Raw genomic sequence first — 4,619 nt, 5'->3', positions numbered from 1 at the left:
GGATTTTTGCGTCTATGTTCATCAGTGATATTGGCCTGTAGTTTTCTTTCTTTGTGACATCTTTGTCTGGTTTTGGTATCAGAGTGATGGTGGCCTCGTAGAATGAGTTTGGGAGTGTTCCTCCCTCTGCAATATTTTGGAAGAGTTTGAGAAGGATAGGTGTTAACTCTTCTCTAAATGTTTGCTAGACTTCTCCTGTGAAGCTGTCTGGTCCTGGGCTTTTGTTTGTTTGAAGATTTTTAATCCCAGTTTTAATTTCAGTGCTTGTGATTGGTCTGTTCATATTTTCTATTTCTTCCTGGTTCAGTCTCAGAAGGTTTTGCTTTTCTAAGAATTTGTCCATTTCTTCCAGGTTGTCCATTCTATTGGCATACAGTTGCTTGTAGTAATCTCTCGTGATCGTTTGTATTTCTGCAGTGTCAGTGGTTACTTCTCCTTTTTCATTTCTGATTCTATTGATTTGAGTCTTCTCCCTTTTTTTCTTGATAAGTCTGGCTAATGGTTTATCAATTTTGTTTATCTTGTCAAAGAACCAGCTTTTAGTTTTATTGATCTTTGCTATCGTTTCCTTTATTTCTTTTTCATTTATTTCTGTTCTGATCTTTATGATTTTTTTCCTTCTGACAACTCTGGGGTTTTTTTGTTCTTCTTTCTCTAGTTGCTTTAGGTGTAAGGTTAGGTTGTTTATTTGAGATGTTTCTTGTTTCTTAAGGTAGGATTGTATTGCTATAAGCTCCCCTCTTAGAACTGCTTTTGCTGCATCCCATAGGTTTTGGGTCATCATGTTTTCATTGTCATTTGTTTCTAGGTATTTTTTTTATTTCCTCTTTGATTTGTTCAGTGATCTCTTGGTTATTGAGTAGTGTGTTGTTCAGCCTCCATGTGTTTGTATTTCTTACAGATTTTTTCCTGTAATTGATACCTAGTCTCATAGCATTATGGTCGGAAAAGATACTTGATACGATTTCAGTTTTCTTAAATTTACCAAGGCTTGATTTGTGACCCAAGATGTGATCTATCCTGGGGAATGTTCCATGAGCACTTGAGAAGAATGTGTATTCTGTTGTTTTTGGATGGAATGTCGTATAAATATCAATTAAGTCCATCTTGTTTAATGTATCATTTAAAGCTTGTGTTTCCTTATTTATTTTCATTTTGGATGATCTGTCCATTGGTGAAAGTGGGGTGTTAAAGTCCCCTACTATGATTGTGTTACTGTCGATTTCCCCTTTTATGGCTGTTAGTATTTGCGTTATGTACTGAGGTGCTCCTATGTTGGGTGCATAAATATTTACAATTGTAATATCTTCTTCTTTGATTTATCCCTTGATCATTATGTAGTGTCCTTCTTTGTCTCTTGTAGTAGTCTTTGTTTTAAAGTCTATTTTGTCTGATATGAGAATTGCTATTCCAGCTTTCTTTTGAATTCCATTTGCATAGAATATCTTTTTCCATCCCCTCACTTTCAGTCTGTATGTGTCCCTAGGTCTGAAGTGGGTCTCTTGTAGACAGCATATATACGGGTCTTGTTTTTATATCCTTTCAGCCAATCTGTGTCTTTTGTTGGAGCATTTAATCCATTCACATTTAAGGTAATTATTGATATGTATGTTCCTATTACCATTTTCTTAATTGTTTTGGGTTTGATATTGTAGGTCTTTTCCTTCTCTTGTGTTTCCTGCCTAGAGAAGTTCCTTTAGCATTTGTTGTAAAGCTGGTTTGGTGTTGCTGAATTCTCTTAGCTTCTGCTTGTCTGTAAAGGTTTTAATTTCTCCGTCAAATCTGAATGAGATCCTTGCTGGGTAGAGTAATCTTGGTTGTAGGTTTTTCTCCTTCATCACTTTAAGTATGTCCTGCCACTCCCTTCTGGCGTGCAGAGTTTCTGCTGAAATATCAGCTGTTAACCTTACGGGGATTCCCTTGTGTGTTTTTTGTTGTTTTTCCCTTGCTGCTTTTAATATTTTTTCTTTGTATTTAATTTTTGATAGTTTGATTAATATGTGTCTTGGCGTGTTTCTCCTTGGATTTATCCTGTATGGCACTCTCTGTGCCTCCTGGACTTGATTAACTATTTCCTTTCCCATATTCGGGAAGTTTTCAACTATAATCTCTTCAAATATTTTCTCAGTCCCTTTCTTTTTCTCTTCTTCTTTTGGGACCCCTATAGTTCAAATGTTGGTGCATTTAATGTTGTCCCAGAGGTCTCTGAGACTGTCGTCAGTTCTTTTCATTCTTTTTCCTTTATTTTGCTCTGCAGTAGTTATTTCCACTATTTTATCTTTCAGGTCACTTATCCGTTCTTCTGCCTCAGTTATTCTGCTATTGAGCCCTTCTAGAGAATTTTAAATTTCACTTATTGTGTTGTTCATCACTGTTTGTTTGCTCTTTAGTTCTTCTAGGTCCTTGTTAATTGTTTCTTGTATTTTCTGCATTCTATTTCCAAGATTTTGGATCATCTTTACTATCATTATTCTGAATTCTTTTTCAGGTAGACTGCCTATTTCCTCTTCATTTGTTAGGTCTGGTGGGTTTTTGCCTTGCTCCTTCATGTGCTGTGTGTTTCTCTGTCTTCTCATTTTGCTTAACTTACTGTGTTTGGGGTCTTCTTTTCATAGGCTCCAGGTTCGTAGTTCCCTTTGTTTTTGATGTCTGTCCCCAGTGGCTAAGGTTGGTTCAGTGGGTTGTGTAGCCTTCTTGGTGGAGGGGACTAGTGCCTGTGTTCTGGTGGATGAGGCTGGATCTTGTCTTTCTGGTGGGCAGGTCCACGTCTGGTGCTGTGTTTTGGGGTGTCTGTGCCCTTATTATGATTTTAGGCAGCCTCTGTGCTAATGGATGGAGTTTTGTTCCTGTCTTGCTAGTTGTTTGGCATAGGGTGTCCAGCACTGTAGCTTGCTGGTTTTTCAGTGGAGCTGGGTCTTGGCGTTGAGATGGAGATCTCTGGAGATTTTCACCGTTTGATATTACGTTCAACTGGGAGGTCTCTTGTGGACTGGTGTCCTGAACTTGGCTCTCCCACCTTAGTGGCACAGCCCTGATGCCTGGCTGGAGCACCAAGAGCCTGTCCTCCACACGGCTCAGAATAAAAGGGAGGAAAAAAAGAAAGAAAGAAGAAGATAAAATAAAATAAAATAAAATAATGTTATTAAAATAAAAAATAATTATTAGGAAAAAAAAATTTTTTAGTAATAAAAAAAAACCAGACAGACAGAACCCTTGGACAAATGGTAAAAGCAAAGCTATACAGACAAAATCACACACAGAAGCATACACATACACAATCAGAAAAAGAGAAAAAGGGAAATATATATATATATCGTTGCTCCCAAAGTCCACCTCCTCAATTTGGGATGATTCCTTGTCTATTCAGGTATTCCACAGATGCAGGGTACATCAAGTTGATTGTGGAGATTTAATCTGCTGTTCCTGAGGCTGCTGGGAGAGATTTCCCTATCTCTTCTTTGTTCGCACAGCTCCTGGGGTTCAGCTTTGGATTTGGACCCGCCTCTGCGTGTAGGTCACCTGAGGGCATCTGTTCCGGCTCAGACAGGACTCCCTCCTCCGCCACCCGTAGTCTCTGCCCGTGAAGGGGCTTCCTAATGTGTGGAGACCTTTCCTCCTTCACAGCTCCCTCCCGGAGGTGCAAGTCTGGTCCCTGTTATTTTGTCTCTGTTTTTTCTTATTTCTTTTGCTCTACCCAGGTACGTGGGGAGTTTCTTGCCTTTTGGGAAGTCTGAGGTCTTCTGTCAGCGTTCAGTGGGTGTTCTGTAGGAGTTGTTCCACATGTAGATGTATTTCTGATGTATTTGTGGGGAGGAAGGTGATCTCCGCGTCTTAGTCTTCTGCCATCTTGAAGCTCTCTATCTGGTATTGTTCCCTGAAAATACTTTTTCTCCTATTGCATTGCCTAGGTGACAGTCACAAATCAGTTGACTATTTATTTTGGTGATTATTTCTACTTTCTCTATTTTGTTTCATTGATCTATTTGTGTATATTTGCACCAAAACCACACTATCTTGATTACTGAAGCTTTATACTAAGTCTTGAAATCAGGTAGAGTCATCCAACTTTTCCAAGATTGTTTTAACTCATTTGCGTAGTGTATTAGTTTTCTATTGCTCTGTGACAGATTACCACATACTTAGCAACTTAAATAATGCCATTTATTATCTCATAGTTTCTGTGAGTCAGGAGTCCAGGCATGGCTTATCTAGGTGCTCTGCTCAGGCTCTCACAAGGCTGCAGTCAAGATGTCAGTGCAGTCTCAGTATAATCCTAGGCTTGGGATCCTCTTCCAACATCACATATTTATTTTCAGAATGCATTTACTTGCAGCTGTAGAATTTATGGTGTCTTCTTCAACACCAGCAGAAAAATTTCTCAACTCAGGGAAGGCCTAAGCCCTCTTTTTAGTTTAGTTGCATGACATTTTCTTCTCTTTTTCCTGCCTCAGGACCTTGGCACATCCTCTTCTCTTTGCCTGTAGTAATCTCCGTACAGGTAATATCCATTCTTCCATCCATCAGGTGTATATTTAGTAAATAAAAGTAAATAACAAGTAACTTGTGGGGATATAAGCTTAAATTTAACTTTCTTGACTTCACATTCTAAACTATGTCCC

The sequence above is a fragment of the Balaenoptera musculus genome, chromosome 9 (genome assembly GCF_009873245.2).
Source record: "Balaenoptera musculus isolate JJ_BM4_2016_0621 chromosome 9, mBalMus1.pri.v3, whole genome shotgun sequence".
In the NCBI taxonomy this organism is placed as follows: domain Eukaryota; kingdom Metazoa; phylum Chordata; class Mammalia; order Artiodactyla; family Balaenopteridae; genus Balaenoptera; species Balaenoptera musculus.
This window is presented reverse-complemented; position numbering follows the sequence as displayed.